We start from the raw sequence: 22,347 nt of genomic DNA, 5'->3' as shown, positions 1-22,347 counted from the left end.
GCCTCATTTTTTACTATTAACCGGCTTGTCTAGTCAAATTTAAATGATTTAGGGTCTAAATACTTCATTTTAAAAATGAAAGGTTTTAGGTTGAAGTCATATATATCTATGATAAGGAGAAAAAATTCCAGGTTAAGGTTAAGTCAGAGGTTCTTTTACCTATGATAATTTTTCATGAAGATGGAATAGAGATAATTAGATGTGTATGTGAATTATCAATAATCAAATGACCATTTAAAAAAAATAGTCAAAGGTAGCTAAGGTGGCATCTTATATTTAATTTCTTTGTATATATAGTGCACAATTACACATCTCATCACTCAAAGCTACATCTCTATTTATATACCTGATTTCCATTGTTTGCTTTATACAGATTCCAAACAAATTCGATAATAGATCAATGGCATCTTCATCGTCCTCTTCTCATTTCATTACTTCATCTATTTCTCAATCATGGAGTTATGACATATTCCTCAGTTTTAGAGGAGAAGACACTCACAAGACCTTCGTGGGTCACCTCCACAGTGCTCTTGTACAACGAGGAATCCAAACGTACAAGGATGACGAAACACTTCCTCGGGGTCAGACAATCCGCCCGGCCCTCTTCAAGGCTATCGAAGAGTCACGGATTGCAATTGTTGTATTCTCTGAAAACTATGCAGATTCCTCCTGGTGCTTGGACGAGCTTGCACATATTGTAGCGTGCATGGAAACGAGAGGGCAAATCGTCATACCTGTATGTTATCACGTCGATCCGTCGGATGTGAGAAAACTAGATGGAAAATCAAAATATGGAGAAGCATTTGCCAAACACAATAATGAGAATAAGCACAAAGTTGACTCATGGAGAAAAGCTTTGCAAAAGGCGGGCAACCTTTCTGGATGGGTTCCTAAGGACCACGCAAACGGGTAATGTTCTTCTGTCTTTCTAAAAAGAACCTTTCATTCCTAATATGTTTGTATACTATAAATCGATTATACTTGTAACTAGGTCTGTTTGCTATTTGTTAATGAAACAATCAAATCCAAAAGGGCTAAGGTAAAAATAATATGGGACAAGTCAGTTGAAATTCGTTCACGACTTCACGTGTATCTAAATGCATACGAACGCATAAAAGCTAAGTTACTATTATCACAATTTAGTAGAAAATAGCTCACGTGTATCTAATGTCAGTTGAATAACAACAGTTCCTTTAAATAGTCGATCACGAAGGACATCCCTGACAAAATCATGTCTATATTTAAACCCCGGGAGTTCTTTGCAGTGAAGCGCATGTTCACCAAAATTATCTAAACAAACTTTACGACAGACCGGGCATGGCTCATCAACTGGGAACATGGGGATCATTAAACGATATTTAAGTGGCTCGGTACTCACTACTGACATGTGCTGGCCTAACCCTTCGATGGGGGTGATAGTCAAAAATTCTTGAGCATGAGGAGCCTGAAGACATTCTAATATCGCTCTCTGCCCAGAAGACAGTCCAAACTTTTCTCCAAAACTTTGGACGGTTTTACTATAAAGGGCACTCGCCAAAGCATTTTGGGCTTTAGGGGGGGGGGGGGGCGGTGTCCTTATTAGCGAACCCGCCAAGATCAAGATCAGGAATAGAGTTGTACAAACAATCCATTGCACACCCAAAATCGGAATCTAACCCATCAACACCACAATCACGCAAAATGTGGTCCTGTAACTTCCAAGATTGTGTTCTCGAGGCAACGGAAGCATATGTGGAAACATCCTCAGCTGAATATAACCCTAAACCACCACAATGGATAGGGAGAGAGGCCAGTCTCCATTGTAAATCACCAAAAAACGGACCCCCACATACTACAATATCCTCAATCGCCGCTCGAAGCCCTTTGTCAAAAACAGAGACAGCTTCTTTAACAAACATAGGCTGATATGTTCGGAGTCCGAACAACAACTTAGCCACACCCATACATGAGTGAAGCAAGAAGCTCACATTGAGGGTCAAGCAGGCGAGAAAGACATCTCATTAGTTCCACTGTTCTTGAAGCTCTATTAATGGCCAAACTACTGATAAACTCAGCGTCCCGACTAACTGCTCCTCCAAGGAGTTTTACCCCTAACTCCGGTCTCCCAATCCCAATAGGAAATAAACCTACTTTTGCCTTTACCCCATTGCACGACGGCCAAAATACTTCGGTCTTTTTAATATTAAGCTCAAGCCCCAAACTTGGCCCCTCGGATCTAATAATATCTAAGGCTTTAGCCACTTCAATGGCGTCTCCTATAATCGTGCCATCGTCTAATTACCACGAGTGGAAAAGTAACTTACAACCATCCCGCACCCGATGAATGAGGGGGTGTAAGGCTAATGCAAAAAGAAGGGGTCCTAAAGGATCGCCTTGTTGAACCCCGGTAGTTGACTGGATACAATCATTCCCTACATATAGCCTAGCCAGTTGCCCGTAAAGAAAATTAACCCATAGGGAAATAGAAGGGCATCTGGCACGAACCTCCGGCAGGAGTGTGGTCCTATCCACCAAGTTGAAGGCATTAGAAAAATCTACAGTAAGCAAAGCCAACGACCCATCAGAGTGGAACATGTTAAGAAATCTATTCGCGCTATGAAGCACCGCCTCCGCTCCACTCGGGATCCCCACCCCAAATTGAAAATCACCAAGGTATTTTGCCATCTTTTTTCCAACACTCCTCATAGCCACTTTGGATACAAGCCTTCTCCATATCGCGCCGACGACAATAGGCCTAATCCCATTGTCGGGCTTAAGCAGTGGTGTTAGGGGGGCAGAAGCCACAAACTCCGCCAAAGAAACATGGCATCTCCCCCCTAACCACAAGTTAACCACCTCAGTGATAGCTTTAAGTAACCCCACAGTAATCGCGGATCCTTCCCCACATAGGGCATCCAAAATATGTCGGGCCCTAAGCCCATCTCTCCCACAAGAATTCCCTTTAGGAAAAGATTTAATACACCCTAAAACACTTTCAACGTCCAAAACCAAAAGGGCATCCGATAGTAAGGTCTCAGGCATAACGGACGGAGGCAAGATGGGATGCTTATCAAGTAACACTTTCATAGTAGCGTCACCAAGAGCAGCAACACCCGAAGAGCACAAAACTTTAACCGCGGCCGTGAAGTGCCCGTCAGCAACCTTTCGAATACACTGCTTAGCATTGAGTCCCACCCTCGAATGATCACCTCCAAAGAAGGCCTCACCGGCACTTGAGCCCATATCTATCGGTTGGTTAAAGAGCGATTGGATAAGATCAACACATCCGCTTCCATTACCCCAAGTAGCTAGGGCCTTCCGAATAGAATGACATTGTAAGGATTTCCTATTCCCCGACCTACGCTCCTGTCGGCTGGAAGGCTTGACAACTTGTAATGTGTAGTGGGGTAATATCAACAGCCTAACCCACGCTTCAATGGACTCTGGCCTAGACACCACCTTGCACAATGAAGCAGATAAGGCCTGGGCAAATGCCATGCGACAGCTATGAGGGATGCTTTTTACTGTCTTTAACGGGAGTGCGAAAATACGGTCAAGTATATTTTAAAAATATATATATGAAATACTTAAGTTTGTTAATTAATAAATAAAATAATAAGATGAACAAAAGAAAACGAAAGAAAAAAAAACTTGACAACTTTTTTAACATTCGTTGTATCTAAGGTTGTATGTAAGATTGTTCAAAGGTAAGACTCGATCCTTTTACTTAATAATCTATCTATACCCTGTACCCTTTTTAAAAGAGATGTGGACCTGAGACCTTACCCTCTAAACAATAAAAGGGTCGGGTCTAAATAAGGTTTCAAGGGTCTATAAGAGCATTTCCAATGGGTTCTCTATTACAATCTTTTAAAATTAACTAAAAAACATAATTTATTTGATTTATACATCATTTTCTAATAACCTCCCCAACCCATTCTTTATTACCATATCTGTATTATTTTGTCTTATTATCATTTTCAATATAAATTGATTTCTAATATATATTTATAGAAGGGTAGTTGGAAATAGAGTATTGTGTCAACACTCTAAATTTAGAGGCTTCCTATATCCTTTCACTAAAATTTAGAGATTGAGTTTGGAGATAATGAATGGGTTGGAGTGATTATTTAGATGTTTTTCTAAATTTTAAAAATGAAGATGGATATGGAGAACACATTGGGAATGCTCTAAAAACACTAAAATTCCCAACCCATTCTCCATCTCCATCTCCATCTCTATAATTACACTAAAAAAAATATATATTTCTCTCTTATGTTCAATTATATAATACTTTTTTATACTTTCTCTTTACAGTTTTCTTTTCCTTTACTCACAACTAATTCAACAAATATTAAAAAATTAATAGAGGCAACCAAAGTTTCACCAAAATTACAAAAAAAACACTACATTCTCGCTCTCCACTCTATAATTTACACTCACAAACACTCACAACCTCACCCTATAATTTGCAAACTCCCCTCACATGATTTTAGGGGATGGGTTGGGAAAGATCTAACCCTTTACCTTTTAAGGCTGTAATCACATCTTCTTTTCTGCATTTACTAGTTGCATATCTCATATATGACTTTAATATATGAATCTTAAAACAATTATACTTTCATTTAATAGAATAGTAAAATCTAACTTTGAAAGTTTATCAATGATTTGAACTAATACAAATAATATTCACAATCACAAATTACATGTAGAGAACAATTTAGTGATTCTCAGATATATAAACGAAATCTTTAAAGCTCTCTGGTTGTTTTTTACATTCTCTCAAGCCACAAAATTGTTTTATTTGTAAATGAAAACTTATCATGCATTTGACCCGAATTCACGGGTATAGGTCCCACCAAATCCAGATAACATTAAATGGGTCATAACGTCTCATTATATTAAAAATTAATCTCACCAAATATTTGATATGAAAATCCTATAAAATATAGATATACTAAAAATCAATATCCAATTTTTTTAAGGAAGTGATATTCGGGTCATGGGTCTCACCAAAAACATAGCTTTTAAATGAGTTATAACATCTCATTTATTTGCAGGGTCGTCTTTGAGAATTTATATGCCTCGGCCGACGAAATAAAATGGCCCATAGACTCTAACGAGTAACGAAATATTATAAGCAAAAAAAATTATAGGCCATATGCAAATGGGCTTTTTGTTTGGTTTAAACAATTAAATTTTTAAATGGACTTACTTGGTTATAATTTAGGTTGTGTAAAAAACTTTGTGTATAAAAAAAAACTTAAAAATGTCTCAAGTGAGACTAGAATTTGCAACCTTTTGATTGGAAGTCATACCCATTTACCACTAGACTAAAATAGTTATTGTATAATTAGAATAAAACATTAAATATACATATTTTTTTCATAAATATATATATGTATATATATATATGTATATATATATAAATTGTGCCCCCGAAAATTAAGTGTCATGGCCGGTCGCCCACGTCGCCATATGCCCCAGCCGCCCCTGTTTATTTGTGAAACCCTTAGTAAATTATTAACTTTCTTATAATAAATAAAATTAAAATCCAAAAAAATATAAATATTAGACACGAAATAGAAACACAACCCCGTAATATGGGGGATAAAAACTAGTGTGTGTGTGTGTGTATGAAATGATAACATATAAATGAAATTAACTTGAGAATCAAATAGAACAATTATATATACAAGTAGAGTAATTATGTAATTACATCATAGAACAATTATCATAGAGTAATTATATAATCTACTTGTATATATATAATTACTCAACTTGATTCTCACGTTTAACATGTGAATTTCATTTGTATTTGATCCAAACCCTTTATAGATTGAGGGTGTACCATAAGGATGTGGGGAAATTATCAAGGGTTTGGAATGGTTTTCCCCAGTTCCCCACTTTTTTGGAGTTTTTCAATGAACTCACCCTTATATATATATATATATATATATATATATATATATATATATATATATATATATATATATATATATAAAATGGTTCAAATAAAAAACAATTGTTTTGTGAGAATGTTTTAAAATAAAGCACACAACCTAAATAGGACATTATACCATGTAAATAGGAAACCATACGGTTTTTAAAAACTACCAATCTCAACAACTAGATCCTTGATCCAAGTGCTTAGATTTATTCTTATGTTTCTCACAAAACTATTGTTTTTTACGTTAACCCTGCCCTATATTATATATATATATATAGGTTTAAGTTCAAGAAAAAAATGAAATTACTGCGAGAAATGATTATGAGCCACTAGTTTTATTTTAGGTTTTTTAAAAGTTTAAATATAAAGATATAAATGCAACAATAAATGCACAATTTCTCTCCAATTAATACAACTAATATAACCATAATAAATCTCTCTCTAATTAATATATTTACATAATTTAACTAAAATAATTAAAAAGATAAAAACACTAAATTAGTTTTCATAAATATAAAAAAAATGTGTCCATTAAATATAAACAATAAATATACAGCATACACAAAATCATATAACCTACACTTGTTTTGAGCAATAAAAACGTACAATATACAAAAAAGCATACAACTTACATTTTAAATTCGATATCAACAATCATATAAACTACACAAATATACACATATCCTACACGTGTGTAGGTTATATGTTTTTCATGTGTAGGTTATGTTTTCTTATTCTTAGAACAAGTGTGGGTTATATGTTATTGTGTAGGTTGTATATTTCATATTTAATGCAAACATATGTAAGATAGGTTTTTGTATTATTCATCACAATGTAACTACATGTTGATGGATATTGATAAGTTGAGTTGGAAGAAATTGGTTTTAAAAAGAAAATTTTTTTAATGTATGAATAAATTGTATTTGTGTAGGAAAAAGTTTTCATGTGTAGGTTATATGTTATCGTGTGCGTATGTATTTTATTGATGATGAATTTTGTGTGTATGTTATATGTTTTCTTATTTTCAGATGAAGTGTATGCTATATATTTTTGTGTATGTTGTATTTTTTTTGTTGATATTTAATGCTAACACATGTAAAATAGTTTTTATATTATTTATCACAATCTAACTACGTGTTGTTGGATATTTATATATTGAGTTGGAAGAAATTTGGATATAAAGAAATTTTAACGTATGAGTAAATTGTACTTGTGTAGGATAAATTGTACTTGTGTAGGATAAAAATTTGGATAGAAAATAAATTAATTCTTAATATTTTTCAATTATAGTAATTTGATTAGTTATATAAATTTAATAGATATATTAATTGAAGAGAGAGATGCATTTATAGTTCCTTAATTAATCTTGAAGCTTTTAAAACCTAAAATAAAACTAGTGGCTCATATTCATTTCTCGCAGTAATTTCATTTCTCTCTTGAACCATCCCCTATATATATATATATATATATATATATATATAGGATTGATTTCTTTTGAGAACCACTTTGAGTTTTAAGAACTCGAAAGAACTCAACGTAAAAATTTTTTTTTCGAATTTTTTTTACACATGTGTAATACGTAAGTGCAAGTGATGTACAAAAAATTACGGTATTTTTTTACACACCGAATCGACTTTTTACACATGTGTAACTAACGTTTAAACTTATGTAATTATCAAAAATACTTATTCTCTCTCCTGTTTCATTTTTTAATTAAATTTAATCTTAGCCACATATATCAAATCATTTAATTAAATGTGTGGTTCAAAATTGAGTTCTTAAAGTTCTTAAACTCAACATGGTTCTCAAAATAACCCTCCTATATATATATACGCATAAGATTGATGATGGCTCACATTTTTTGTCATGCTCTTAGCAAATTCATCAGATAATTCAAATTTCTTTTTCAAGTAAAAATCTAAATTAGAATTGTTTGAAAAACTTTTCAGAGTATCTGTTCCAGTTGACTTTACAAACTTAATATTTTTAGCATGTGATAACACTTGCTTGGCTTTAGTCAATGATAACACTTATTTTCTCAAAATAACCCTCCTATATATATATATATATATATATATATATATATATATAGGAGGGTTATTTTGATAATTACAAATTCAGAACTTTGAGAACCATAAGGTAAGGATCCTAAGAGAATCTTTTGCAAATTCAGAACTTTGAGAACCATTTTGGACCACTAAAAACACCTTTAAAAAAATATTTAAAAAAAATCATAAAACAAAAAATAATAAAAATTTTAAAATAGTAAAAAAACCAAAATTTTTATATTTCATTCCGGTTTCATTTAAAAAAATAAAAAAAATTAATAAATTAAAAAAAAAACGTCGTATTATACACATATGTATAATTTTATATAATCTTTAGTTACGTAATATACACATATGTACAGTATCATTTATCTTAAATTATACACATATGTACAAAAAATCAAGTAAATTTACATATATGTATATATTATACATATGTGTATATAATTTAGCTAAACCGAGTTTTTTATTTTTTTATTATTTTTTTATGAAACCGGGATGATAAAATAAGAATTTTGGTTTTTTTTACTTTTTTGATTTTTGTATTTTTTTTATTTTATAATTTTTTTTTATTTTTGAGTTTTTTGTGGTTTAAAATGGTTCTCATAGTTCTCAATTTCAAAAAGGTTCTCTTATGATCCTGATCCTATATATATATATATATATATATATATATATATATATATATATAGAAAATGTTCAAATAAAAACAATTGTTTTGTGAAAATTTGTAAGAAGTTTGAGAAGACTTTAAAATAAAGTACACCACCTAAATAAGACACTATACTATGTAAATAGGAAACTATATAATTTTTAGAAACCACAAATTTCAACGACTAGATCCTAGATCTAAATCTATTCTTATGTTTCTCACAAAACTATTGTTTTCTACGTTAACCCTAATCTCTCTATATATATTCTTATGTAGGGTTATTCTTAATATAATATATATTTCCTTGTGCATTGATTATTCAGGGACGAAGCTAAATGCGTTAGGGACATTGTTGATACAATTTTCAATAGGCTGTCTCCTATAATTACAAATGTTAACAATGACCTCGTTGGAATAGATACTCGTTTGCAAGATTTAGAGGCAAAGTTGAAAATTGGGTCACGTGGGGTGCACATGGTTGGAATATGGGGGGATGCGGGCGGTGGTAAAACTACTCTCGCATATGCTGCTTATACTAAATTCTCTTACCAATTCGAGGCTTGCTGTTTTCTTGAAAATGTTCGTGAGGAATCAAGCAAGCATGGTTTGACAAAGTTGCAAGAAAAGTTTGTATCACTTGTTTCGAAAACAAATGTGGTGGTAGGGAGTGAAATGCTAGGAAGAAGCATGATAGAAAGAATGTTATGTGACAAAAGAGTTTTAGTTGTTTTGGATGATATTAATGAAAGTAAGCAACTAGAGGCGCCTAGTAGGTTCACATGATCGGTTCGGTGAGGGCAGCTTGATAATAATCACTACCAAGGATAAACGTTTGCTAACCCTCAAGGAAGCAACGATATATGAAGTGAGTTTGTTATCAGATGACGAGGCTATCAAGCTCTTCTGTAGACATGCATTTTAGAAAGATGAACATGTAGAAGATTACAAGACGCTCTCACAAGAAGTAGTGTCTTATGCCAGTAGGCTCCCGTTAGCACTTCAAGTTCTAGGTTCTTTTCTATATGACAAAGACAAGGATGAGTGGAGGAGTACCTTGACCAAGCTAAAATACATCCCATATGATGAAGTGACAGAAAGACTCAAAATAAGTTATGACGGGCTTAAACCTGAAGAGAAAGAGTTATTCTTAGATATTGCATGTTTCATGAGGGGAATCCACGTTGACGAGGCAATAAAAGTGCTTTTAATGCTTTTAGTTTTAACCCACACATGGTTGTAAAGGTGTTGGTACAAAAGTGTCTCATAAAAGTTTCAAATGAAATGCTTGATATGCATGACTTAGTAAAAGAAATGGCGCACTACATTGTTACAGGAAAATACCCGTACGATCCTAAAAAATGTAGTAGAATTTGGAAGCTGAAAGATATTGTTAGGATATGTGCTATGGGCACAGCTGAACCGGCCATGGTTAAGTTACTTTATAAATATAATTTATATACTTTTATCTAATGACGTTTATCTATAGTTTTACTGACACAATTTGGTTCTCTTCATGAATTAACATAGGAAACTGAAGCATTAGCTTTGCGAGATTATGCTGTTGACGAGGACATACAATTTTCGGAATATGAACCAAGTGATGATTACCATCGATGTCTTCCTGACGTCATAGCGAACATGAAGAAACTTCGGTGGATTGATTTGAATTTGTATAAAGCATCTTCACTGCCATCAAATTTTCAGTCAACAAACCTTCGTTTTCTAATGTTGAGGTGCAGCCATGTAGAAGACCTTTGGGAAGGGTATAAGGTACGCAGCTTATCGTGTTTCTTAAAATCATTGGGATAAAACTGTGACATGAATTATAAATTGAACTTTGTAATAAAGATGGGAATCCAGATACGGTTACCAAGTAGACGACACTAAACTGGGATATGCTCAAAAGCAATGCTTTCAAACCCAGCCCGGACGTTCACCCGGATGCCTTACCGGGTCAAAAGTCGGACTGACCCGAGAGGGCGGACCGGTGTTTGACCTGGATGATGTCATATATATATATATATGTATATGAAAAAATTATATATAAAAAAATTACTAATTTTCATGAAACTTCAAAAAGCATAATCTAAAAAATACATCATAATCCAAAAATCCAAAAGATACGTAAGAATCTTAGTCTTGAAATCTAAATATCTTAAAGTCTTAACCAACATTCAAATCTAAAACAAAACAAAATCGATATTCATGTGTTTATAAAACATGAAAATCTTCATTGTCCTCATTTATTCATAATAGATTCTAAATCAAATAGAGTAATAGTTTAAGGTAGAGATTCCTTTTGTTTTAGGTTTGCACAAAGGAATGGAATTTGATGTTACAACTTGTCAAACAAAGACTTCCTTTCAAGCCCAACCCATAAAAATAATTTCACCTACAGAATTTAAAAAACACTTTTAATTGGGCCAAAGTAATATGTAAAAAGGCCTTGTAAAAAATCATATATGTCGGCCGACCTAATGTAAGTCTTTATCTTCCACATAATAACACTAGCGAAACTACTACAGCACAAGCCGGCGAATTTTTTTTGTCATCTACCCTCTTTCTTCTACTTTTCTTTCATCACTTATCAGAATTCGAAATTACAAATAGGACGGTTAGGATTTCTTCAACTAATTTTTCTTTTTTCAAACAGATCGGCCGACCTCCTTACGTTGAGGGTAGGGTTTAGTTTGTTTTATTTTAGATGGATTCTGATTTTTGTGATTAAAAAAACCATTTTTTCCGGTTCACCCGTCGGGTCATCGGGGTCCGGTCCGACCGCCACCCTCTAAATCCGGCCGGTTTATTAGAAAACGGGCTATATACCATGACCCGAACCGGTATTAGTACGAGTCACAGTCGGACCAGCCGAGCCGGTTCGGCCCAGATTTCAAAACATTGCTCCAAAGTATATATATGATGGTCATGGTCATCTCTGAGAACTCCTTGACATTTTGTGGCCTAGAACAAGTAAAAAAAAACGAGTCCCTAAAATTACGTTATTAATTATGTAATAGATAATTTGACAAATTTACCAATAAGATTGTCTTTCAAAATGAGTTACGCAACTTATCATGTTTCTTAAAATCATTGTGATAAAACTATGATATGAATTATAAAATAAACTAATAAAGATGGGAATCCAGATAAGGTTACCAAGTAACTACACAAAAAACTGGGATATGTTCCAAAGTATATATATATATGACGGTTAAGGTCGTCTCTGAGAACCCTTTAACATTTTGGGGCCTAGGACGAGTAAATAAACGGGCCTCTAAAATCGCATTATCAATTATGTAATAGATAATTTGACAATTTTGTCAATAAGGTTACCTTTCAAAAGACCAAAAAAAACAAATAATAATAAATATTACTAAAATGACACATATAAAACATAAATAAAAGGTTTTTTTTTTATGTGAAAAAAAAGAACACTAATTCAATGTTTCAATTCCCACAATCGGTGTTCTTTTATTTTTGCATAGAAAAAGCTTTTGTTTTCATAGTTAGAACCAGTGGGTGAACCATAACGCATTAACTGGAGGGTCGTAATAGAATCTATTTACATTCGCTAGAGTGTCATTATTTCAACTTATTCTCGATCGAACTAATTTAATTTTACTATTATTGTTATTAAACTGAGCCAATGACCCAAAAGGATATCCCTACGTTACATAATTATCTTGTTATATAGAAGAACTATAAAATTAAGATGAAAGTTATATGAAGTTGAAAACTTGAAACAAATTAAATGTATACTAATAGAAAATTAAAAAAAATCAAAACTTCGTCTACTTTTTAGTTAAAATAATAAACAATTAAATAAGAAAAATGAAATATCTATAAAATGAAAACACAAAAGAAAGAAAAAGAAGTGGAGTTGGCAGGCTAGGTTAACTATTTCAAATTCTAGCATTCTAGCCTAAAGTCTGAACTTATATAATTAAATAGACAAAATGATAAAAGACGTCTTTTATATTTTCTTGTTTGTTCAATGAGCGTCCTTTAGCAAAACAAATGGTAGAAAACATGCTTAATGTTTCAAATCTCTTACAATTTACGTCCTTTGGTACTAACCCCATTAATTTTTCTCGTTAAATCTAAACATGTACAAGGCGCATAGGGTAATATTGTAATTTTATAGATTATTAAATAAATAAAAGTAAAAGAATAATTCTCTCTCTCTCTCCTTTCTATTCTGTAATTCGTCACCACCACAACAAACCCATCTCCAACATTAAACAACCACCACAATCTAGCAACCACCAAACCGCAACAACCACAGCTAACACCGAAAAACTGCCACAAACCTTAGGCCGTTGAACCCGCCAGAAAAAACCGTTGCACGAACTCTGGTGGTTTCAATCGGAAATCAATTTAAGGTAAGTAAAAAAAAAACTATTCGGCTTTGCGTTATGATCAAAAGCCCTATCGTATGGAGCATTAATTTTGAAGCAAACATGATGATAGTTCCTAGGGTTTTAATGAAAAAGATAAAGTTAACTTGAGAGAAATTGATGGTTTAATCGATGAAATGAATCACCTGTTGCTACTTCTGCCACCGGTGGTTGTTTGGAATAGATGGTGGGTGCAATGGTGGTTTGGGACGACGATAACCTTGGATTCCGATGGCGGTTGAATCGGTGGTTAGGTACGGTTGTTGGCCCGCTTGCAACCAGGTGTCGCTGTCGAGAAAACCGAAAACCCTAGCCATTTGGGTTCCCTCTCTTGTTCGTGTCTCAAATACCCGCCATCGTTGTCGGATCTGTAATTGTCACCGGAGTTTTGAGGTCGTCGGAGTGGTGATATTGTGTAGACTTTAGAAAAGGTATTGAGATGGGGATATAGGTGGCGGCGGTGGGTGGTGGTTAGAGTTACAAATGGTGATGGAGGTTGGTGGATGTGGCGGTGGTTTTGTATGTTTTAGAGAGGTAAGAAGAAGGGTTGGTGGCGATGGTGGAAGAGAGAGAGAGAGAGTGAGTTTTTAAATATATATATTTTTAGTTTTAATTACTAACATAAGTATAAAATTAAAATACAACCCTCATGTGTTTTGTAAATGACCAGATTTAACGAAAAAAATTAACGGGGTTAGTGTAAAAGGACGTAACGTGATATAGAGATTTGAAACATTAAGCATGCTTTCTGCCATTTGTTTTGTTAAAGGACGCCCATTGAAAAAAACGAGCAAACATAAAAGACGTCTTTTGCCATTGTGTCAACTAAATATGAGTTTCTGTTATTTATTAACCAAAAACCATTCATTCTTTCTTCTTCCTTCTCGTCTTTCTATTCTCAGCTTGCCGCCGGCCAGCAGAGCTTTTTAGAAATGTCATTTTTATTATTTTTTATTCACATTAACTGCTCAATATGATGCATTTTGAAGGGTCAAACCATACAAATGTTTTCCCGTTGGATATACAGGCTAACATAAAGCATGACCCTCCTATGGTTCTGCCCCTGGTTAGAACACTTTCCATTCAACTAAAGAGACATTTCGTAGACTTATGCGTTAAAACGAAATTATAAATAAAAATAAATTTTATTTTTTTTAACAATTATGGGTCTCTTGGGGGAGTGGGCATGGGTCTGTCATCCTCATCTCCCTCCCCTTGGGTCGAGCCTAATGACGGTGGAGAGTAGTGAATCTGCCGGAAACTGAATCGTCGCTTTCTGTGGTAGACCAAGATAGATACTTAGACAGAATGATATAGATGAAAAGAGTAATCTGCAAAATGATAGACTGTTGGGGACTCGGCTGTCTACGAAATTGCCTTCCTCCCACCTTATTCGTTTATTCTTCTTTTTTGATTATTTTTTATTTAACTTATTCATTAATACAGAAAAAGTTCAATTAAAAACGGTTAAATGAGATTTACATGACGGTTTCAAAACCGTTTTCAATGTCGCATTGCAAAATGTATTTAAAATGGTTTAGAAACCAGTGTAAAATGGTATCTAAAAACAACGCTTCAAAAACCGGTGTAAAATGGTGAACAAAAACAATGTTTCAAAAACCGTTGTAAAATGGTATTAAAAAACAACACTTTAATACCAAAAAACAATGCTCCTTTGTAGTAAAAAATATTGAAAAGACCGTTGTAAATAATATTAAAAACAACGCTCGATTATATAAAATACAACTATTCTATACATTTTCTTATTTTTTTCTAAATTAAATTATGTTTGTAGTAACCAACACATTCTAGTAACTACAAGCTCAAAATCCTATTTATATACATAAATCATCTTACATTTATACAAAACTGGAATAACATATAAATAAAATCTGAACAAACATATATATATATATATTTTTATATATATATATATTTATATATATATATATATATATATGATTAGGTTCATTTCAGAAGTGTTTTTTAATGAGAGAAGTGCAAAAAGTCATTACAACCAATCATAAATTTTCTTTTATTTATGATTTATTTTAATTGAAAGGGTATTTTAGTACAAAGCTTTTTTTTTCATATATGGCAAGTAACTTATGTGTGGGATAAATTACATTTTTTAAATATAAATATCATTATAATATAACTTGTTTCATTTATCATAAAATAATCGATCTTCCCAATTCTAATTTATCAATTATATAACTAAGTTACAAACTAGTTTTTTCCTTAAATTCTTTGTTTTTGGTACTTTTAATTTATAATTAATTCTTTCATTTTAATTTTTTTTTCTAACTTAACTAAATTTATGAAGATTTTCAACTTTATACCGAATTCGTAAAACCACATACACAGTACATAAATGATTATACACACGATAAAATTTACACATATAGAATTCGAAATACCACATACACAGTACATATATGAACCTACACATGATAAATTTACGCATACATAATTAGAAATACCACCTACACAGTACATATATGAACTTATATAACTACATATGATAATATATACATATACACAATTCAAAATACCAGGTACACAATACATATATGGACCTACACACGCTAAAATATATACATACATAATTCGCAATACAACCTACATAGTACATATATGACCCTACACATGATATAATTTACACATACACAATTCGAAATACCACATACACTTTACATATACGAACATACATACTACAAAAAAATTTATTATTTTTTATATTAAACTACATACAATAAATAACATGTCATGCTAATAACCTACACTTGTAAAATTTTCACATACACATTCGTCATATCACCTACACGGTACATATATCAACTTACATAATAATATTTGTATAAAATAATTTCACGAATCGCATTATTTATGATTTGAAACAAAAGAAAAAACAACATAATGAAGTTATATCGTAATTTATTTTAGTATTGAAACAAAAAGAAAGAAAAATGAAGTCAAACCTTGGTGTTAAATTCGGATAGGAATATAATGTTATTTTTAATCAATAAATGATTTATTAGCAAATTTTTAGAGAATTCAATGATTGTAAACCTTTTGTTATGTAAGAATAAGACCAAAGTACCCCTTTTCTATTGAAAGCCTTATAAATGAGTTGTATATTTATTAAAAGAATGTCATTATGATTATGAATCATAGATCAAACAAAATCAATGATTCAGATTCATTTCTCGCACTTCTCCCATGAACCACCCCATATATATATATATATATATATATATATATAGGGTGGAGTTAAAATAAAAGTGGAGTGTGTCTAAGAAGTGTAAGAAGTAATCTGGTACGTTAGATATGTTGATCTGACGGTGAATATGGAAAGTGTGTTTATTGTGCGATGCATTTTATTTAAGTTACGGTGTGTTTTATTAGATCTAATGGTGAAAACACACTTCCTAAACTTCTTAGGAAAAAATTACTTCTTATTATAACCTTGCTCTCTCTCTCTCTCTCTCTCTCTCTATATATATATATATATATATATATATATATATATATATATATAGGATTATATATATAGGATGAGTATCATTACAGAACCCTTAAATTATTTAAGAACTTTAAAGAACCCTTGAAAACTAACGTTTTTTATAAAAAATTTTGTATGTTAATGTTAGTTGAGTGTAGCTTTATCATTTTTTTATATCTATATTTACGATTACAATTTTGAAAATTAGTTTTTATACATATCTATGTTTTGTTTTACACCTATGTAAATTTGTTAATACATAAATTTTACACATATTTAAACTTGTTATTTATATAGGTAATCAAATTCTTTTATATAAAATATGATAAAAATACTCTTAAATAATGTTAGTATATAAAATTTTTAAAAATGTTTGGTTGTTTAGAGTTCCTAACAGTTCTTAACTTTTTTGGAGTTCTTAAATGATACCAACTATATATATATATATATAGGGACATGTTAAAGAGGGAACTAAAAAAAAGTGAATTAACTTTTCATTTTACATGTAAAAAAGATCATTTTCATGTAAAAAACATGTTTTTACCTAATCTTTTTAGAGTTTTTACATATAAACACATGTAGAAGGCCTTTAAAAAATATATTTTTCGTTAAAAATGGTAAAAAAAGAAATCTTTACAAAAGAATTTTTTTTATTAGAATGTTTTATACATGTATTTATAAGCAAAAAATCCAAAAAAATTTATGCTAAAACTAATTTTTATACGTTAATTCAAGCTTTATATTATTTTTTTACATGTGAAATGTATAATTTACTTTTTTGGAGTTCCCTCTTGAATCTGCCCATAGGGGAAAAGTTAACGTACACACACACATACACACACATAGAAAAGATAGAATACAATAATTGCTTGACATACATTAGGTACAAGAATACTTATATTCACGAAATCGATCCACGAAATCACATCACAAGATCTCGAAATCGTCAATACATATCCAATTAATCATTGGTTCACTGAAATAAACGGTTTTGGATCGTTAATTGATCATTTTTTTTTACTTTTCTTCACGAAAACCGTTTTTGAGCGTTTTATGTTTTTGGCTGAGCGTTTTAGTGTTTTTGCCTTTAAGCATATTTGTTTTTTTGCCTTTGAGAGTGTCGCGTACCTGTCACACGTTAAGCAATTATTGTACATTAATCTCACCATATATATATATATATATGGGGAAAGTTTAACGTACAAATGAAATTAACGTGCTAATTGTGATAATCAAGTAGAGTAATTATGTAATTATATGATATAATTACATAATTACTCTACTTGTATATATAATTACTCTATTTGATCTCACAATTAGCACGTTAATTTTATTTGTATTTGATCCAAATCCTACACACACACACACACACAATGTTATTTATACTTCTCCACATTTGCTCAAAATGTTTCTTGCATAACATCTTTAAAATCTTTAAAATCGCATATGCATATTCTTCAACAGTTTGAGCAAAAAATCTTATTTCCTTTAATTTTTCTAGTAACACTATGTCCATTTTTGGTTCAGCTAAAGATAAAAAACAACACATATCAATTCCACAAAATCTAAGAATAATAGAATATCCATCAAAATAAGGAAATCAATTGTATAATATATGTTAACATGGATCACTTAGCCGTTTACATGAGACTACAACTTCATTATAGTAGGTTTTGGTTCAAGCATTCTATCAAACAATTAGAGTGCATTATAAGTTATATATGAGACAAACATTAAACGAGTTTTAAGGTACATTATGAAGGATCATAGTATGAAAGTTACAACACATAAAAAAAATTCAGTTTGTCTATAACATAATTTAGTTTGTGTGAAAGTTACTTTGTGTGGCTCAATAAGTCATATTGTATTGGATTAGAAAAAAACAGACAATGTTGATCACTAACATCTCCTTTAGTGACAATATATAATCCTCATTTAAGCTATTTATCAATCACTTGGTGTGCAATATTTTTTCCTTTAATTTAATGCTTCTTTCATCATCAATAACTTCAAAAAAATATATCACTCTCTTTTTTAAATATTAATTATCCAAACAAATAAAAATTCAAAAAGCGAAAGAACGAGATATATACATATAGTGAATTATTGCAGAAAAAGTTTCATCTTTTAATCATCAAATTTATGTTTAGCTAATGATGGCAATCACGGACTGGATTATATGTAAATACTTAACAAAATTATAGACAACAAACAATCAACAAGCTCACCATAACGATGACCCTAGACAGATGCAATATTCCGATGGATAAACATAAGCACAGAATAAACAAATCATTTATGAAATTACATAAAGAAAACAGAGATCTATAGATTTAACATAATAAAATCAAGCCTCATAAACCCTAACTAAAATTACATACATAATCAATGAAGTATACTTCATTTTAAACAAATTCTAATAAACACAGATGCAATTTGAAGAGTGGGTTGAGAGCAAAAGAGTATTTAAGAAAGCCGTATTCAGAGGTTAAAGATGGAAGATAAAGTCTATGAAAATTTTCAAATGAGGGAAATGAAAGCACTATATATTGGTGGGAGGGAACCTCAAAATTTTAAACAACTCTAGTTTTCAATAAACAACGCTACTTACAATAAGTTCAATAAACAACACTATTTTTCTATGATTTACAACGGTATTCAATGGTGAAGAGAACCTCAAAACTTTAAACAACGCTACTTTGCAATAAGTTCAATAAACAACGCTAATTTTCTTCTTATCTACATCGATGGGAGGGAAACTCAAAACTTTGAACAACGCTAGTTTTCAATAAACAACACTACTTTTCAATAAGTACAATAAACAACACTAGTTTTCTTCTTATTTACAATGGTATTCAGTTGTGGAGGAAACCTCAACATTATAAACAACGCTAGCTATCAATAAACAACGCTACTTTTTAATAAGTTCAATAAACAACGCTAGTTTCTTCTTATTTACAACGGGTTTAGAAAATTGTTCTTTTTTAAAAACGATGGATTACATCTCATTCAACGGTTTACCTTCATATTGTTGTAAAACACTTTTGTAACCGATGTTAATAGACGTTTTTGTAATAGTGATTATAATAACTGAACCCAACTTCTAACTACAGATGTGTTTACTTCACCATGTGACTTTCATATTTAACTGTCTTAAGCTTAATTACATGCACATTCGTCAGTATCCTTCTACAACCCGTCATGAAGCTCGGGCCTCGATGCTAATTTTATTTGAGTAAATCCCTATTATAGCATAGTTTGAGTTGGGTGATATAATAATGGCAAACTTTTCCTATATCTCAGGAAATAGACAGGTTCGAGCTCCAATAATAAACATTTATTCAACTTTTCTTTTCTTAGATCTCTTTTCTGGTCCAAAAGCAGCCGGTCATTATGTTTCTATTTTTTTCTAGAATATTAAATGATATGATTCTTACACAATTAAATTTACTGTATCACAAACTCCCGATGCTTAATATTTCATGATTAACAAAGTTTGCGAATAGGATTTTGATATTAATAAATATACTGATTTGTATGAAATTTTATGCATTTGCCTTATAACAGCATCTACCAAATTTGAAATTTCTTGATCTCACGAAATCAATCAAACTAGTGAGGACACCAAATTTTAAGGGCCTTCCATGTCTTGAAAGATTGATTTTAAATCATTGTATGAACCTTGAAGAGATTCATCCATCAATTGGATATCACAAAAGGCTTATTTCGGTGAATATGAGCTACTGCGGGTTTGAAACGTTTCCTCCCATCATAAGTATGGAAAAATTAAAGACTCTTGATCTCTCTTCCTGCCGTCGATTTCAAAAGTTTCCTGATATAAAACGAACATGGATAGCTTGGAAAACCTTCATTTGGATGATACACGTATAGAAATAATTCCACCTTCAGTTGGACAGTTCTGTACCAACCTTGTTTCTTTTGATTTAAAACACTGTTACAACCTAAAAAGGATAGAGGGGAACTTTCGTCGCTTAAAACGTTTGACACATCTTCAGCTCTCTAGATGTTATCGACTTGAGAAATTAGCATGTGATTTTTTTGACGAGGACTGTTGTTTAGAAGAGCTTAATTTATCTATGATCAAGAGTCGAGAACCAACATCCTTGTTGAGCCTAAAGCTTCCTCAGTTTCCACGTTTTTTAACGAAGTTGAATCTTAGTAGGTGCAACTTGGGAGACGTAGACATCCCATCTGATATGAGTGGCTTCATAAACCTAAAAGTACTAAACCTAATGGGAAATAGGTTTGCGCGATTACCTTCCAACCTCTCACAAATCTTGTGTCTGAAGTTCCTTGACTTGTCATGGTGAACGAAGCTTGTAGAATTGCCAGATCTCCCATCAAGCATAGCTATTCTCATAGCAGAATGGTGTGACTCGCTTCAAAGCGTAGGAGATTTATCAAATTACAAATGGTTATGGAAAGTCTCCATTTGGAGAGAATGGGAATAAGTTGATTGATGGCGAGAGAGTAGTGCATTCTATGATTCGGGTACAACTCTTATCTTGTTCTTGAAATTTCAATATTTGTTTGGCTTATCAAATATAATAAAGTAATACTCTTCCTCATAATTCAAACAGGGAAATGCAGTTGAAGATCGCGTTATGAGTGTACTACTTCTTCCACGTGTTCTGTTAGATCCTAGTAAAAATTTAATCATGACATTGCAACTTCCACTTCCACACAATTGGTACAATGACTTTAGTGGATTTTTTTTATGTGCTAATAATGACCTGCAGTCGAGTTGCAAAATAGCTATTAAGTTGGAGATGTTGTCTGTGGATTCTCAACTTGATCACCGGGAGGAGTTTAAAAAGAAAAATCCAAAATCTTATAAGAAATATGCATATGTGGGTTACATACCCTTTGCTTCATTGAGGCAGTTCTCATGGTGGAATCCTACATACACTCATATTACATTTCAGATTTATGGTTTGTCTAATCCTAAAGCAGGACTTGTTCCTAGGAAACTTAAATCAAAGGAAAGACCAGTAGATTGCGCAGAGTGTTGGGAAGAAGAGGTTGGAAAAACAAAGACATTTAAGATAAATGCTTCAAGTTCTTCAAGAATTAGAATTGTGTGGTCACCCTAAAATTTTAACTGATTTATTTGCAGTGAATAAGCACTGAAAACAACTTTCAACTTGGTATTGTGTACCTATAATAATAAACCTAATTCTTAGGTCTTTGATGTCATTGTAACCACCACAAATGGGTTTGTAAACGAGCCAACTTGGCTCGTTATGTATAATAATAGTAAGCATGCTACATTAATGAAATTTATTTACTCTTAGTTTTTGATTATCCCCTTGATATAGTAAAAATGCTAAGTTAATAAAATTATGGGGCAAGCTATAATAAAAAGGGTCCTAAATCTAAAAAGTGGTGACTTCGATATGAAATGGACTTCAATTGAGCTCATTCCAACGATGTTGTAATTGTCTCGTCGACCCCGCCCCCCCAAAGTTAATTAAACCCTAAACGTTAAGATGAATGGGTTAAACGAGACGGTTCCAACACTGCTGCGATGAGGTTAACCAAAGTCCATTTTATATCCTTCTCACCACTTTTATAATAAATCCCTTTTTATTTGAACCTAATTAACGTTATAAATATTATTAATATGGTTATCAATATTGTTATAGTTTATGAAACCATTATTCAGTAGTTACCTTATAAATAGTGACTCTTATATTACCTATAACACATCAACAAGAATGAACTCTTCCATTTTCTCTCCATAATCCATGTCCTTTTGTTCATATACTTTGCATATTATATATTGCTAATAGGTG

General features: G+C 31.9%; 1 pseudogene; it reads left to right on the top strand.

The window, feature by feature from the left end:
- The first annotated feature begins 400 nt into the window (after positions 1-400).
- LOC143599010 (disease resistance protein Roq1-like) lies at positions 401-21,645 on the top strand (annotated as a pseudogene).
- The last annotated feature ends 702 nt before the right edge of the window (positions 21,646-22,347 follow it).

This window comes from Bidens hawaiensis, unplaced genomic scaffold, assembly GCF_021521415.1.
Source record: "Bidens hawaiensis isolate Kalapana, Puna unplaced genomic scaffold, B.hawaiensis_p1.1 tig00051382_1, whole genome shotgun sequence".
Classification (NCBI taxonomy): Eukaryota; Viridiplantae; Streptophyta; class Magnoliopsida; order Asterales; family Asteraceae; genus Bidens; species Bidens hawaiensis.
The sequence above is the reverse complement of the archived record's forward strand: the minus strand, read 5'-3'. Positions and strand labels throughout refer to the sequence as shown.